This window comes from Dunckerocampus dactyliophorus, chromosome 16 (genome assembly GCF_027744805.1).
Source record: "Dunckerocampus dactyliophorus isolate RoL2022-P2 chromosome 16, RoL_Ddac_1.1, whole genome shotgun sequence".
Taxonomy (NCBI): domain Eukaryota; kingdom Metazoa; phylum Chordata; class Actinopteri; order Syngnathiformes; family Syngnathidae; genus Dunckerocampus; species Dunckerocampus dactyliophorus.
In genome coordinates, this window is record NC_072834.1 from 19,835,581 (window position 1) to 19,853,198 (window position 17,618).

The window sequence follows — 17,618 nt, forward strand, 5'->3', positions numbered from 1 at the left end:
ATCTGTGACCCATGAAAACCCAATGAAAACCCTGTTGCCATTTCCGACATCTTATCTTTGTGAAGCAGGGTTTTCAGCAGTGACAGCAACCAAAACAAAATTACGGAGCAGGCTGGACCTAAGTAGCACACTTCGGGTTTATTGTCTCCCATAACCCCAAGATGGGACCGTCTCGTTGCAGCAAAACAAGCTCAGGGCTCCGACTGATTCAGTGCTGCTGTGAGTAGTGAGTATTTTCATGCACTTTGTTTTTGTGTTTTGTCTTACTTTGAAGGTATGTTTAAACATTACCATAGCGACCAGAGCGTTGCATTGTGTTGGGGAAGAAGGGATGTTGCTCATGTCATGTTGTGTTGTTGGTGCTCCGTTACGAGGACGCCGCAAATAAAGTTCCACATGATTAGCATTATTATTGGCGACGTGGCGAGCATTATAATTATTATACACAAAATACCACAGGTTAATGTCGATCTTATCATTTTATTTTGTTTATATCTGATACACCTTTTGATCAGGCCGTGAAAATATATTTTTCCATATATCCACCGTGTGGATCAAGGAATTTTTTTAAAGGATTCTTTAACATTAAAGGACAGGACCATTTTCAGTATTTGTGGATAGAAATCCACAAAAAATACAGAACAACTTTCCAATAGGTTCTACAAAATATCAAAGACTGATCCAAAAAATGTAGGATTATTATTTTGGCAGAGGTCTGCGCTCTCTGAGTGCTTCTCTAGTTTAACATTTTAACAGAATATTCAAGCGGGAACCTGGTATTTATGCACTTATTGCTCTGTCAGTTAAAAATCTTCTATTTCTGAATAGAGGCAGAAATTAAAAGTGTTAAAAAAACCCATCAGATTAATCGAAAAAATAAAATCGATGAATCAGTTATTGAAATAATCGTTAGTTGCAGCCCTAATGCATATCTCAGTCAAGTGCAAAACGAGTGGTACTGAAAGTCCTTCCTCAAAAGTCTGGTTGGAGCTGGCAAAAGTGTGCCTGGCCCAGTCTTCAACTGCCACAGGGAAGGAGAGGTGGCGAGAATGCCCTTATCTGCATTTTCTTCAAGAGATTCTTCTGATCCACATGAGGACTGGGCACTCTCTGAAGTTGAAAAATAACTATACAGACATTTTTCAAGGATTGTCATCAGAGGAAAACGAAGGCGCCCTGTTCCAATTAACTCAAAAAATGCTGGTTGCATTAGATCGTCTTGTTCAGCAGAGAGAGGCCTGTAGGGTTCTAAAGTACAATGGTTATACTGTATGTTTGGAAGACCACAAGCTATGACTCATTTCCGTGGTTCTGAGTGTCTTCGTGGATTTGCGAAGGTGTGTGGTGCAAAGCATCCAAAAGCACTAACCTCGGCCAAACTGCGAAAGCATGTCAATATCCTTTCAACTGTGCGGAATGTGGCCGCACCATGTGGCCAACTTTCTCGTACATGATATAAGACTCCATCAGAAGTTCTATCAACTCCTGGAGAAGACTCTGCAACTTGTCAAAATCAACGAAGTGTTAATGGCACTTGAGCAGGGAAGATGATCAGAATTTCATCCCAAAAAACCTGGATGAAATCGCAATTGAACCAGATGGTATTTCATTTTGACTTCTAATGTGGTTTTCCGTATGTGCAAGATAGTTTGATTACATTTGCAAGCTGTATTCAGAAATGTGTTTGATTTCCATCCCAGTGATGAATTACCACCATTTGCATGTGTTGTCATAAACCACTCATCCATAATTTTCTATGCCGCTTATCCTCATTAGGGTCGCGGGGTGTCATAAACAAGTGGTGATTCATTCATTTGGGTCCATCTTCTCTCTCAAGGTTGGCGGTCATGACGTTATCAATCCAATTGCGTCTTGGTCTACCTCTTTTCCTCCATTTTCCCTTCTAGGAGTTCAGTTTGAAATGTCTGACTATGTGACCAAAGAACATGTTTTTCCTTTCCATAATATTCTTCAGAAGCGTTCTCTGTTGATTTGCCATTGTTAGCACTTCTTTGTTGGTGTTTCCTTATTTCCAGGATACCTTTACCTTTTTACGTACACGCCACATCTCAAAAGCTCGCAATCTTTTTGAGGTTGATTTAGTTATTGTCCAAGTTTCAGATCCATATAATAAAGTAGAAATAAATGTTATATAGCATTCTAAGCATTCAAGTATTCTAAACCTTCAGTCATTCATTTTCCTTGATGTTAGCACCAAGTACATATTAGTGAAAACCCTTTTGGCTACAGCTATTCTACATTTAATTTCTTTCCAACATGATCCCTCCATTGATATAGTGTAGTTTGTCCTAAATATGTAATTTCCTCAACTTATTCAATATTCTCACTATATTTATATTATATATGAATATAGTGTATTACTACAGTAGTACCTCGCATAACGTAAACCTCCTTTTACGTAAATTCCACAGAACGTAAAGAATTTATGAAGTTTTTGCTTCGTATTACGTAAGAAATTCCATATTACGTAAAGCGTCTTTTTTTTTTTAATCAACTTTATTAATGCCTTACAAATTACACTAACTGCATCAAACCACGGGCATTGAAAAGTAAACACATAAAATAAATCATACAGAATTCGAGATTAAAGAAATAAAAACGTAACAGAAAAGTGATAAATAAAGATAATAATAATAATAATAATAATAATAATACTTATTATTATTATTATTAAAGTAAGTTACACCAGGGGACATGAGCAATGAAAATTAAATTAAATTAAGGATACTGAAGTGGGAGCACAGATTTATAGTCTTGATAGCTTTCTTGTTATTAGCAGAGGATATTGATTTGAAGTACAGCTTCAGTTCTTTCATGAAAACATGAAAAAGGGGTTTCACTTTGGCAAATTTAAAGTCGGTGCAAGTTTTTATTCTTTTAAAGTCGGTGCAAGTTCAGACTAACAGGGTACTGTACACTTGGTGACGCCTTTCAGTTTTATTCATTTACTGTAATCTTATTTATTACCTTATTTTATATTGGAATGTTACTCTACTATGTTTATGCTAACGTTTTGTTATATTTTCCCACCATATTTGGTGGACTTTGAATATTTTGAAGTGCCAAAGGGGTGAGTTTGGGAAGATCTTGGAACGGATTAGGCCACTTACATGTATTTTACGCTTCATATAACATAAAATCCCTATAACAGAAACGTTCTCGGAAGGGATTATTTACGTTGTAGGGGCGTCTACTGTATCTGTATTTATATGAATTGTGGGCATTGTGATGTTCTTTCCTTGTAACATGCATGGTCTTGGTCTTCTTTGCATTAATTTTCATTAATATGTTTTGCAAGTTATTTTGATTTTCAGCAAGCACTACCATATCATCTGCGTAGCTCAAATTGTTGACTTTTTTCCACCTATGGAAACACCTCCCAGATTTTCAATGCTTTTAAAAATGTGTTCAGTGTAAATATTAAACAGGGATGGGGATAGAATACAACCCTGTCTCACACCTCTTTTAATATGTATTAATATGTCAGAAAAGACATCTTCAGATTGTGCGGATGATTTTTGTGTCCAATATAAATTTATAGTAAATTTGATTGTTGCTTTCTTTGGAATTCTTTAAAAGATGGATTAATTCATGCTTTCAGGAATATATGTAACCTGCCCTGTTTCGCACTGCCTGCGCCGGTGCTTGAACACTGGACCTTCGTAATGGGAGACCAGAGCGCTGACCACATGGCCAAAAGCCCGGACTGTCGACCGCATGTTCAGCGCAGCTCTCAAGGCAGAGGGAGTGAGGTTTACCAACGTACACTTGCACAGCCTCACAGGCTGGCATCCGTTACATATAGCCTTGTTTGTATATGAAGTTCATTAGATTTAAAATACGTTCAGCTCCAGGAATGCGTAATGCTTTTAGCATCTCTGTTGCAGTCGTGTCAGTTCCTTTTGCCTTTTCCGTTTTTCATTCTCTTGACTGCAAATTCAAGTTCTTCCTGTAGAATTCAAGATATTCCATGTTTTCTTCTCCACTAGGTGGTAATCCTTTTTGATCATCATACAGTTCCTGTATTGTATTCCCGCCATCTTTCTACAATACCTTCATCTTCAAAGAAGCAATTTGCCATTTTTATCTTTGATGCATCTGTTACCATTGTTTTTTACTTTCTGGTGCAATTTTTTTCTACAATGTTGTACATCTAGCTTCTCAATGTTCTTACATTTTTCATCCCACCATTTTTCTTTGGCTGCTTTACAAGATTGTTTAATTTCATTGTTTAGTTGGTATTTTCCCGGTTCAACATTCTTTTGCTGTCGTGTCATATTTTTGTTTTAAGTCTTCATTCAGGAGCAAATCAGTATTGTATATTTCATCGTTTCTAATTCTACTGATCTTTATCTTAATTACAATTTTACAAATGACTGGGTTGTGGTCTGATCCAATGTCTGCCTCTGGATACAATTTTTCATCATTGATAATATTTCTAAAACATTCATTCACCATAATATAGTTTGATCTCTATAATCTGATTACTGTAGATGTCACCAGGGCTTCTCCATGTATACTGTAGATGTGTCATTGTGGGTGTTGAAATAAAGTGCTAGAGATAATTAGATTATGCTGTTCAGCAAATTCAATCATCCTTTCTTTTCTTGCATTGGTTTTACCTAAGCTAAACTTTTCTGTGTTGTTGTGTTGTTCAGTACTTCCAATCTTAGCTGAAGTCCCATTGAACGATTATAATTTCGTCTGATTTTGTATATTGTACGCATTTATTTATGCCTTCATGGAGTAGTTCTACTTCATCACTAAGGTCTGTAGTTGGCATGTAAAATTGTATAATGTTGACGTTCATAAGGTTTGCCTTCATTTTGTTGATAACCGATACTGTCCAACCCTCAATTTCCGATACCGATATGTGTAACATCACATCACATCTCCTGTCGTGAAATTAACACATATCTGTTGTGAAGCTAATGGATACAGCATCAGCAATTAGCTTCTCTACGTGGCTGTAAACAATATTGTACAACATCTGAGAAATACTTGCGATTGGGCTTCGGCTGTGACATTTGTTTTAAAAGTCAACAGAGTAGCCATTAACATTGTTTTGATCACCAAAAAGTCCAGGGAAGAAAATCACGTGTCATCATTTTCATGTAGGCAGCAGCAGTGGCAGAGCCAAAAATCTTTCACTGGGGTGGCCAAGGTGAGACCATTACTCACATAGGGGTGGCAAAAAGTTGATACCTGAAATGTCTAGATGGCCAGTGGGGTGCCGGATAGTGACCAGCCGTGGCCACCACCGTGCAGCAGCACGTTGTATTCATTTCCACGCCACACTACAAATTGCAAGTACAGTAATTCCGGGCCAAAATGAATATATTTCGGCTTTTAATGAAATTTCATATGCAGATAGATATTAAAGTGAATTTATATCCTACATACCTTTTGTCTTGGCCTGAAACGCCGATCCATGAGTTTTGAAAGGCCTAAAATTGGACTTAACTTTGAAAGCACTCGTATGAGTCAAGATGGTCCAACACTCAGTATAAATCCGATACAAAATTGAAGAGGAAATGTCCCCATGAACTCTCCTAATCGAGTACACACACACACACACGCACACACACACACACACACACACACAGTGTCAGATTTTACCGTCGCTTACTTCAGGGAATTGTAACATTCCTATTAGTGAGGAGAGGTGGCATAGAAAATGGATGGATGGAAGGAGTGAGCTAGCTTGCTACTTACTAGACAACCACATTTGTTTACACGCTTGAAAGGCGGTTTGACGAGGTCATCTTTTGTGCGCTGGCAAATACGGGAGCCCATAGGCCTACAGTACATACAGCATTAAGTTTATTACCGGCTTTCATTATAGAGAAAAAAACTCAATACCAATATTGGGCCGATAATATCGGCGACATCCCCAAATTTAGTTTGAGCCTCCAGTATGATTACATCTCTCCCTATCAGCCTAGAGGTCCTCTTCTTCCCTGGTTGTATTTACAGAGGGTCATGCTGCAGGGGTCCCAGAATGCCCCTTTTTACTCTGTGCTTTCCTGGTTGCTCTCATGTCTAGCTGTGGGAAATTACTCAGTAGGGTCCCAATCCTTTCTGAGGTAGCCGACCATTTGTCTTTTTTTTTTCCCCAAGACAATGCTCAAGTGTGCTACACACTCTGCTGGTGCTGCCACCTGGGCCACTGACCATGTTGGTTCCTCTGTCCTGTTCACCAGGTCCAGTCTTCATGCACTTGGAGAGGGTGGCATCCCTCAGTCCACCTCCAATGGAGGAAGACCCCCTCACTTAGTTTAGCATGCCAGTCGAGGCAAGGTCCCGGGGTATGGCCGAAGGCGTACACTACCTTCTACTTGGAGCCATAAGTGAGAGATTTAGGATCATTAAGGGAGTCCAAGCATTAGCTTGCCTTATCAAAGATAAGCGACTGCAAACTAATGTGAGGTACTGCTCCTCAAAACAACCCCTATACCCCCAAACAAGTGGTGAAACAAACAAAATTCATGGTGGTATTAAATCAAATTACTTTGCCACCATTGGAATTTTACTTTTAAAGTTAAGTTGTGTCAGCTTAAACACTTTTAACTACCGTATTTTCACGACCATAAGGCGCACTTAAAAGTCTTACATTTTCTCCAAAATGGACTGGGCGCCTTATAATGCGGCACGCCTTATCTGTGCAGAGTTCCAAAAGCTGTAAATGTTGTGTGACTTTGATGAGCGCTCCGCTTGACTTGACTGGGAGCATTTCCTGCCGACACGCTGCTTGTATAGAAGAAAGGCGAATGTGACTGAGGACAGCATGCGGATGTTAAAGGGGAAAGATGCGGCCATTTTCCGCTCCTCCTACTACAGTAAAAAGATTGCTGACAAACACATCCAGCCAAACCACATCACCAACATGGGCGAGGTGCCGCTCACTTTCAACATCCTGGTGAACAACATTGTCGAGAAGAAGGGGACCAGCACGGTAGCAATACACACAACGGGGCACGAGAAGTCGGCTTTTACTCTTGTGCTTATTTGCCATGGTGATGGACAGAAACTGCCACCTGTGGTGATTTTTAATAGGAAGACGCTGCCTAAAGAAAAGTTTCCAGCCGGAGTCATCGTTAAGACCAATCAAAAGGGCTGGATGGACGAGGAGAAAATGGGACAGTGGCTGAGGATGAATTTTTCACGCGTCGCCGTCCCTGTTGGTCTGTAACTCCATGTGCGGCCATCTCACATGTAGGCAGCACACGGAGCTTGCCATCATGCTGGGAGGCTTGACGAAGGAACGCCAACCGCTGGACATTGGTTCAAAGTGAAGTTGCGAGCGACGTGGGAGCGAATGATGACAGATGGCGAACACAGCTTTACTAAGTCTGGGAGGCAGCACCCGCGAGTTACGCCACAATTTGTGAATGCTTGGGCTAACGTCTCTGCTTGCACTGTTGTTCCAGCTTCCGCAAAAGGCAGCATCATTTCTGAGGCGCCGCACGGCAACGAGACTGACTGACAATGACGACAGGGAACCTGCCGTGTTTGATGGAGAACTTACCCAGCTGTTCATTTCAGATACAGAAGATGAGGACTTTGATGGATTTGTGGATGAGGATTGATAAAAAAAAAATAACATGAGTACATTGTTAAATACTTCAATAAAAGTACTTTTTTTGTGACTGTCACCTGCTGCTGCGCCTCGTTCTCTCTCTCCCTCTCTCTCTTCCACAGCTGGGCGCACAGCAGGAGCCGGGACAACTGGACACAACGGCAGCTAATTATCCTTCCCCCTACTTAACCCTGAGTAGGGGCAGCTGTGAGACGCCAGTTCCTTCCTTACTGCTCGAACAGCGCACTTGCGGCTCGTCAACACAAGCCTTTCAAGATTCGGCGTCTCCACAGCTGGTGCTCCAGTCGTCCGTTTGACCCTTTTGCAAGCCTCTTGTGTTTTTGAAACTTTTTCCTGGAGCTGCGCAAGCTGCGGACTCCAGCGCTTTCTGTTTACTCCTGCAACTATCTCCACGCTGAAAGACAATTAAACGTTGTCGGCAACTCGCCTTGTCTCCGTATTCTGTGATCCTCCGCACACGCAACCATAACAGAAGGAACCGGCCAGTAAGATGGATCACGTGGAGCAAGACCCCCTAAAGAAGGCACTGCACAGCCAAGCGCAGCGCCTGGGCAAACAGGAAGAGCACCTCAGCACCATGGGTACATGCCTCCAAGAACTGTCAGCGCGCCAGGAGGCGATGATGGAGAGCCTGGGCTCTCGAATCAACACGCTGCTTGCGGCGCTTCCCCAGGGCCACGACTCCTCACCTGCCATCCCGTTGGCCCCACAAATCCAAGCGACTTTCGCATCCGGCACGCTGCTATCCAGACCGGAGAGGTTCTCGAGGGACTCAGGCGACGTCCGCCCCTTCCTCACGCAGTGTGAGCTGCACGCTGCCACCTTCCCCACGGAACGTGCCAAGGTGGCGTTCGTCGTCTCCCACAGGTCGAGCCAGCGCATGGGCTACGGCGGAGTGGAATCGCCACGCTCCCTCCAGTATGACCTTCCCCGCCTTCGCAAAAGCACTACAGCAAGTGTTCCAGTGCAGCCCGCCTGGCAGAGGCTTCTCGGGCTCTCTTCACGCTGCGCCAGGGGCGGCGTCCAGTCTCCGATTACGCCATAGAATTCCGCACACTGGCTTCGGAAAGTGACTGGAATGCGGGCGTGCTCCTGGACGCATTTTTTCTTGGACTATCGGAGCACATCAAAATACACATGATTCCACTTGCACTGCCTTCAAACTTGATGATTTAATAGAACTGGCAACACGGATTAACAAGCGCCTCAGCAACCACGTGGAGGAGCTCGACCGGCACCGTAACTCTCCGAGGTCTCCTTCCAGAGGACCATGCCAGGGAGCCACAGCAGCCACTCCGGCCCGCACGGCGTAACCAACGCCACGCCCACCTGGACAACGGAGGAGCCCATGCAGTTGGGAGGAGGGAGACTCACGGCGGCAGAGAGGGAGAGACGCCGGCGTCTGTGCATCTACTGCGGTGAGCTGGGCCACGCACTCACTGCTGTCCCATTCGCCCCCCCCCGTGTCCTCGACAAAGTGCCCACCCTCGTTCGCCTACCACGGTCTCTCCAAGGAGAAGCCCCTCACCCTCGCCCCTGGCGACCGCCAGAATGTTACTACAAGGTACATTGTCATGGAAAAAGAAACACATAAACATCCAAGCGTTTATTGACTCTGGAGCAGACGATAATTTCATCGACATAAACCTTGTAAAACGTCTGTCATTTCCTACTATTGAACTCTCTGAACCTAAAGAAGTGCTCTCCCTTGACGGCAATCTCCTGGCTCGCATTACACACCACACTATTCCTGGATCCCAGAGGCTGAGTCCGCTTTTAACAAACTTAAATTCCTCTTCACTTCCGCACCGTCCTAATTCACCCTAACCCCTCTGTTCCGTTTTTTGTCAAGGTGGACGCATCCGATACCGGCGTGGAGGCCGTCCTTTCCCAGCGTTCGGCCACCAACCAGAAGCTGCACCCCTGCGCCTTCTTCTCTAGACGCCTGACCCCGGCAGAGAGAAATTACGACATTGGCAATAGGGAACTCCTGGCTGTCGTCCTGGCCCTTCAGGAGTGGAGGCACTGGCTGGAGGGGACGGAACTTCCATTTACTGTACTGACGGACCACAAAAACCTGACCTACGTACGCTCGGCACAGAGACTCAACCCCCGTCAAGCCAGGTGGGCCCTGCTATTCACCCGATTCAACTTCATTATCACCTTCTGTCCTGGGTCCCGGAATGTCAAGCCGGACGCCCTCTCTCGCATCCATGCCCCTCCCACCGAGCCCACCCATCGAGAACCCATCGTCCCGGATGCACACATCATTGGGGCTCTCCAATGGGACATAGAGAAACGGGTCAAGGAGTCCCTTCAGACAGGTACACCCCCCAACGGATGCCCTGCGGGACGCCTTTTCGTCATCCCCAAACTCCGCTCAGAGGCACTGCGCTGGTCCCATGAGTACAAGCTGGCCTGTCACAGTCTTCCTCCTCAGACAACGCTTTTGGTGGCCCACGTTCCTTAGGGACACCAAGAGGTTCGTGGCCGCCTGCACGATCTGTGCCAGAAACAAGGCCTCACACAAACCACCGGCGGGGCTCCTCCACCCTCTGCCCATTCCACCCCGGCCTTGGTCACACATTGCCCTAGATTTCATAACCGGCTTGCCCCCCTCCCGGGGAAACTCCACCATCCTGACAATTGTAGACAGATTTTCCAAAATGGCTCACTTCGTGGCCCTGCCAAAATTACCATCAGCCTTGGAGACAGCACAACTACTGGTCCGCCACGTATTCCGCCTCCACGGCATACCCACAGAGGTGGTATCAGACAGGGGCCCCCAGTTTACGTCGGCGGTATGGGGGGTGTTTTGCAAGACCCTGGGCGCAACCCCTTGCTTATCCTCCGGGTACCACCCCCAGAGCAACGGACAGACGGAGCGAAGTAACCAAGACCTGGAGGCAGCACTCCGGTGTGTATGCCACCAACAGCCCACCACATGGTCATCAGATCTGCCTTCGATTGAATACGCACACAATTCCCTCATCAGCTCTGCCACTGGATTATCACCCTTTCACGCTTCTTACGGCTTCCAGCCACCCGCATTCCCCTCCCAAGACCTGGAATCCAGAGTCCCATCAGTGACGGCACACCTACGCCGAGCATGCCTGGCCTAGCGCAACACCAGGGCTGCCCTCACTAGGACCTCTGAGCGGAACCAGAGGGTGGCCAACCGCCACCGCATACCCGCACCTTGCTACCAGGTGGGCTAGAAGGTATGGCTGTCCTCCCGCGACCTCCCCTTGGCTGTTGATTAAAAAAAACTCTCCCCCAGATTTGTCGGCCCGTACCCCATAACAAGAATTATCAACCGTGTAGCGGTCAAATTGCGCCTCCTGGACTCACTTCATTGCAACCCGGTCTTCCACATCTCCCGCATCAAGCCCGTCACCCTCAGCCCCCTCAGTCCCCCAGAAGTGCCTCCTCCTCCTCCTCGGCTGGTCGACGGTCATCCGGCGTTTACGGTCAAGGCAATCTTGGACGTGAGAAGAAGGGGCAGGAGTTTCCAGTACCTGGTGGACTGGGAAGGGTACGTTCTTGGGTCTCAAGAGCATTCATCCTCGACCCACGTCTCCCCACCGATTTTTATATCAGGTTTCCCGACAAACCAGGTAAGCGGCCAAGAGACACACGTTTGGGGGGGGGGGGGGGGGGGGGGGGGGGGTTTCGTTCCTTACTGCTCGAACAGCGCACTTGCGGCTCGTCAACACAAGCCTTTCAAGATTCGGCGTCTCCACAGCTGGTGCTCCAGTCGACCCTTTTGCAAGCCTCTTGTGTTTTTGAAACTTTTTCTTGGAGCTCCGCAAGCTGCGGACTCCAGCGCTTTCTGTTTACTCCTGCAACTATCTCCACGCTGAAAGACAATTAAACCTTGTCGGCAACTCACCTCGTCTCCGCATTCTGTGATCCTACGCACACGCAACCATAACACTTTTTGCTCCTGCTGCCTTTTTAAAAATGTACGCTAGCATGCATGCTAGTGTGTGCTTTCACGTGCATGCATGCTACCATATGTTTTAGTGTGCATGGATGCTACCGTATGTTTAAGCTAGCGTATGTTTGACAATGCCTGCGCCCAATGCGGTGCGCCTTATGTATGTGTTAAATACAGAAATAGCACCCGTAAGTGAGACTGCGCCTTTTAATATGGTATGCAAAAATACGGTATGCAGCTTGCCCAAATGACATTTAGTTCTTGATTATTCATTTGTGTGCCTAATATCACCAATTTCAGGAATCAATAGAAAATTTGCAGTTTCATTCATCTGTTCAAGACTGTGTACTTGCACTTGCGATGAACAAAATTTTGCACTTTATAGTTTAATGCACGCAACTGCAATAATTAGAATTAAGTCTTTAGTGTCACAAATGACAAATCATTTATGTATTGTCAGCATGATGTAATGCATGATAATTATATCTTTTTAAAAACGTGTAGTTTGATTGTCTTCCATAGACCCTTTAGTTGAGAAGACATTTGATTCTACTGGGGCCATGTCCAAACGAATACGGATATTTTCCAAAAACGCACATCACAACATCAGCGCCTCTCCGGTGTTAAAAAAAATCTCTATCTACACGGTGACATTTCAAAACTATGCCTATGCACACTAATACTCATACGCAGGCTGTCATGGCATGTCAAAGTAAGAGGGCGCTGCAGCCATTAACTGTTAAGGCAATTTTAACCAATCAGAGGCACCGATGACATGATTTCCGTACACGTATCATAATAAACGTAATAAACATAATAAAAAATGTACAGTAGAAGCTACATGTGGACTGCTAGCAAAGTAGCGTTACTTTTCAGTACGTTATTTGTCAGCAAAATGTATTGACTATAAAACTGAAAATGGATTAAACATGTTCTTTATTAAAATGTAGCAGATGTTAATTATCACTAGGTCAGGGTGATATATCGATGTTTTGAAATATCTATGTGCATGGCTCAGATCAAGGGTACCCAAGTGTTACATTTTGGGTAAAATTTCAAACTCGTGGATAGACCTTGGTAATATTATAAACACAAACTTCAAACATTGTAAAACACACACCCAACATACCAGAGCTCGAGACATCTTCCATTTCCCATAGCAACCCTCCGAAGTTCACTCTTTCTTAAATGTAATGCACATAACTCGGTGTCCACTTTATGCTGTTATCTCTGCATAGATTTAACTTTTGTTAGAAAAGTAACTTATATTTGAGAGAGTATCATAAAGTCAATAAAAACAAGTGACAAATCTAGATTTTGAGTTAAAGCTCTGAAAATATGGCAAAGAAAAATTGACCTTCAGTCCTTACCATACATTGTTGTATCAGCCGTTCTTAAGACTGTAATGACAAACTTTGACCTATCAACTCCACAATATAAGCTAATCATTGCAGCACTGTGGCAACATGAGCCAGGATTCAGTGAAATGCACTGAGTGAGTGGTTCTTGAATTATCATGCTAAAGACCTAAAATTATAAGGAGATCTTTGACCTCCCATGAGGGACACGCTGATCGCTTCCGGGTTAAATACGGAGCAATTTATCAACGAACACGCTAGAATTTATTTGGTTGGGATAAATGTCAACGACATATAATGACGGATAAAAGTAAGTAAAATCCGACTCGTAATGATGAATAATTTTGGCCACTTTGCGTGTTTTTTTCGCCGCTTCGTGCACAGGAGACGAACGGCGACCTACGAGAGGTAAAAACAACGGCTGTCAAAACGAGTTACACTGCTCGATAAACACAAAATTTGTAACTCACCCGACGAAAAAAATCATTTCTAAGTGCATAAAGATCTTCTCCAATATATATAAAAATGAAAAAATCTCACCTTGGACTTGACAATGGTTGTTAAACCACCGATTGTTCGTCAAATTGATTGATGCTGCTTCTCCGAGGTCGTGATTGAACGTACTGTACATTACGCTAACACAAAATGGGGGACACGGTGAAACATTCCCCTGCTGAACGCGTATTTGGCAAATAACCGGCGGAAGGACACAAGTTTTGTTTGGCCCAAGAAGGCACTTTTTATTTTCTAATTCAATATTTACTAGCAATACGCAATTTACTCTGTGAGCTCAAAGTGTACGTACACTACAGGCCGGACACGAAATTTGGGTGTTTTTGTTCAAATAATCTTATTTTACTCTTTTATACACAAAAAAATCACTTTAGTTGCAGAGTTGAGTACTTATTCCATGAATACATACCATTGTAATCATCATGGGGTTTGTTTTTCCATGGAATTATGTTCTTCAAAATTTTCATCGGCAGGCAGACATGAAGGTTATGTACGTTTTACTAATGATTACACGACAGTTATTTTTTTTTTTACACTGAGAATATTTCAATAAAACACATTAGAAACCAATTTCAGACATTATTCTTTAATTCTAAGTAGAAATCATGACAAAATGATCAGAGAAAATATTGTTAATTTCACAACAAAAGTAGACATGCTTTACATGTAACATTTCAATGTCCAAATATAGACACTTTTTTTACAACATAGCCGTGCTAGTGCAAGAATAAAAACATGAACAGGCTTAATTTATGGTTTGGTAAGCTTCCTCACTCTATAAACGTCAGAGTGATAGGGAGAGTACACATTGTTAGAACAACAATTTCAAATACTACTCAAGTTAAGTTGAAGACAGCAAAGGGTACCCTTGATCTACCTATATTTCGTTTAGGCACCATATAAAAAAACATATCATTCACATCGATATAGACTGGATTTGCGCTGTTCTCTTGTATCTAGACATGGAGGTCTTTCTCGCTCTGCTGTGTGTGTCAGCCCTCCGTGCTACATCTGGCGACATTCCAAACCCACATGGTGACATATTTTATCAAAAGCGACTAGCCACAAATATACAGTATCTACTTTTTCTGGCGTCGTTGGAGAGTCTCTGGTATTTGGGAACATACAAGTGAAAGTAAAGCTGCCGCTGCACACTGGATAGTGGAGATCCACGCATCCTTGAGGCGCGACGTCACCGGGGTGGATCTTGTCCTGTTCCACAGAGCGGGATCGGAAACGAAAATGTTTCTTAATCGTCATTAAATGACTACTCATTACACTCACGCCTCAGAACGTGTGATGGAAGAACGGTGTGTGATAAACAAGTAGTCCTAACTACAAGATAAAAGGTTGAGGCTGGCGGTGAGTCCGTATGTAATTATTACGCTGTGTACACTTTGAGAGGCGCTAGCCAAGATAAAATATTTATGCCATTTTATTTTGATGAAGGGATGGCCAATTTTAAATTAACAAACTAAGAATCAAATTTATTTGTAGTTCTGAACGTAATGAAGGTGTTTTTATTCACTTTTTTTGTTTTGTTTCTTTAAAAAAAAACCCCAACAACAATAGTGTTCAAAGTTAAGTATTTTTTGAGTTGCTGCTGACATTTAAAAATGTCCTCTTAAACGGGGCACTTTATTTCATTTGTTGTTCTTTAGTGCTTTTGGTATTATCTGAGGATTTGAGCATCGCTAAAGGTTTGCTATAAAGAAGATTGATGATTATATTTGACTTTTTGTACTATTTATTTCACAAAGAGAAATGACTTTTATTTTACAGGCTATTTTTCTTTAAGATTTTGACATTAATGAAACAACTTCAGACTTTGACTTCATCTAAAATCACTTAGTGGATAAAATATGGGGATATATATCGTATATTGATATTCAACATAAATATATCAGGATATGAGTTTTGATCCATATCGGTCAGCCCCAATTATCACTAAAATGCTGAGAAGTGTAGTTCTTTTTATCGATCAAGAAAGAGCTCCATTGGCTGTGACACTGTCATTGCTCAAATAATTGTGTGTCTGGCAAATTGTCTTTGTGTAATTGCCGCCACGACAATCGTTATGCAGAGCAACGTAGGCATATGTAACAGGGAAGCTTTCAATGTGCGAGCGAAGCAGCTCAGTCAAACGCAATCACAAGCTTCTTGCCATAACATTCCCACCCCATTCTTCCAAAATAACAACATGCTTGTGAAAGTTGTCCCAACAGCTAGAGGTCCGATCGGGTCTTGCCCCAAATTGCCATCGTTGGCGGGCGTGTCGTAGCCATTTAGCGAGGAAAACAGTACATTAGGACAACAGAGGACAACAGTCCTCTGAAGCCCACAATGGCGCCTTTGTTCGTCAGTGTAGTATGTTCACTCTTATGCACACGAAAAGTCATTTCAGCATGCTTGAAAGCAGCAATGTTATGTTTGCCATTGCACACATTAAATTATACTTATCTAATGCGTGAATAACGGCACACAATTGTTATGTCATCTGTCAGCAACAAGCCGAAAGCTCCGTTTTCGCCATCCACATAAATACGCTGCAGCCGGAGTTTGGAACAATCTTCACCACGGCCAGTTTTCCAAAAAGCTCAGTTTTTAAGGACAAAAGCCTCCGTATGCGTGTGGATGAGAGGCCAAAATGCATAGAAGTTTTTAAAATATCCATATTCGTGTTTATGAAATGTCATCACGACCATCCAAAAGAAAACCACCGCCATCATCATGATAATGAAATACCTTCAAGAGTAAGTGCTTCCTCCACAGGTGAACATGTTAATGTAGCAACCCTGAAAAGGGAGAAGATATACAGTAAATGAGGGAGGCTGGACACATGTCGCCCTCTGGCAGCTAATCCAGAATGTTTTAATTATTTCACAAAAATATGTGTAATCAGGCTCCACTTAAATAAAAAAGTGAACATTCTTTTCAAGTACACAACTTCAATACAAAGTACTTTTTACACTGACAAGCATGACTGAAAGAACACATAAATGACACATATAAATGAACTAAAAAATATGACAAATGTGCAAATTCGTGCTAAATGCCTGAGCGCCATTACTGCTCCGACAGACTAAAATAACAGCAGCCTTCTAGCTTACACTGCTGTGTAGCAAATAAAACGTGCTACTGAACTCCGTTTTAAAAGTTACTAAAATGAACCAAACGTGCTCAAAACGTTCACATGTAACACTGTGTCTAATATGTGTAACTGCTCATTACATACCTGAAAAGGGGCAAGACATAAATGTGGATGGGCGAACACGTAGCTTCCCTCTGGCAGCCTCATCCAGACTGGAGAGCTGCGGCCAAGAGCTCTCCCTTTCTGCCTTTGCAGACACAACTAATCGATCCCTGAGTGATCTCTCTACAACCTGTAGATCCCCAATAAAATGATTACAGGTACATTTTTCACCATTTTAACACGTTTTACACAGTTTAAATATTTGTAGCCCTTTTACAATTTTTATGCAACGTTCATGCATTAATGAATATTAGTCGGCTTATTTTTCATGACTGAATTCTTCACTTTTTAAACTTCAGCGCCTTTTAATACAAACAAACAATCTATCACATTAACATTTGCTTTTTATATCTCAGTACTTATTATGTGTGCTCTTTTTTTTGAATATGTGTATGGAACTACACCTCACAAAAATATACATGCAACACTTGTTTTTGCTCCCATTTTTAAAAGCTGAACTGAAAGATCTAAAACTTTTTATGCACACAAGGCCTTTCTTTCTCAAATATTGTTTGCAAATTTGTCTAAATCTATGTCAGTGAGCATTCATAAGTCATAATCCATCCACCTCCCAGGTGTGGCATATTATGCTGATTAGACAGCATGATTACTACACAGGTGTGCCTTCGGTTGGCCTCAATAAAAGGTCACACAATTTTTGAGAGAGATAGTCTTTTAACGTTACATTTTTTGTTGCTAATTTCTCGCCACATATCAACCACATGGGTGGGTAAGCCAGCGTCATTGGCAGTGAAGGCAAACAAATATGTCCATTCAGAATTAAGATTCAAGATTCAAGATTCAAGAGTTTTATTGCCATATGCATAGTAAAACAGGCAGTTATACTATGCAATGAAATTCTTATTCTGTTCATTCTCCCAAGAAAAGAAAGAAAACACAAGAAAAGAATAAGAACATAAGAAACATATGTAC

General features: G+C 42.8%; 1 long non-coding RNA gene across 1 annotated transcript; it reads right to left on the reverse strand.

The window, feature by feature from the left end:
• Window positions 1-14,035: 14,035 nt before the first annotated feature.
• LOC129169021 (uncharacterized) lies at window positions 14,036-16,763 on the reverse strand. Its single transcript, XR_008566369.1, has 3 exons — window positions 16,668-16,763; window positions 16,178-16,227; window positions 14,036-14,644 (listed from the first exon to the last, which is right to left on the reverse strand). It is a non-coding gene; the product is annotated as an uncharacterized LOC129169021 (long non-coding RNA).
• Between the last annotated feature and the right edge of the window lie 855 nt (window positions 16,764-17,618).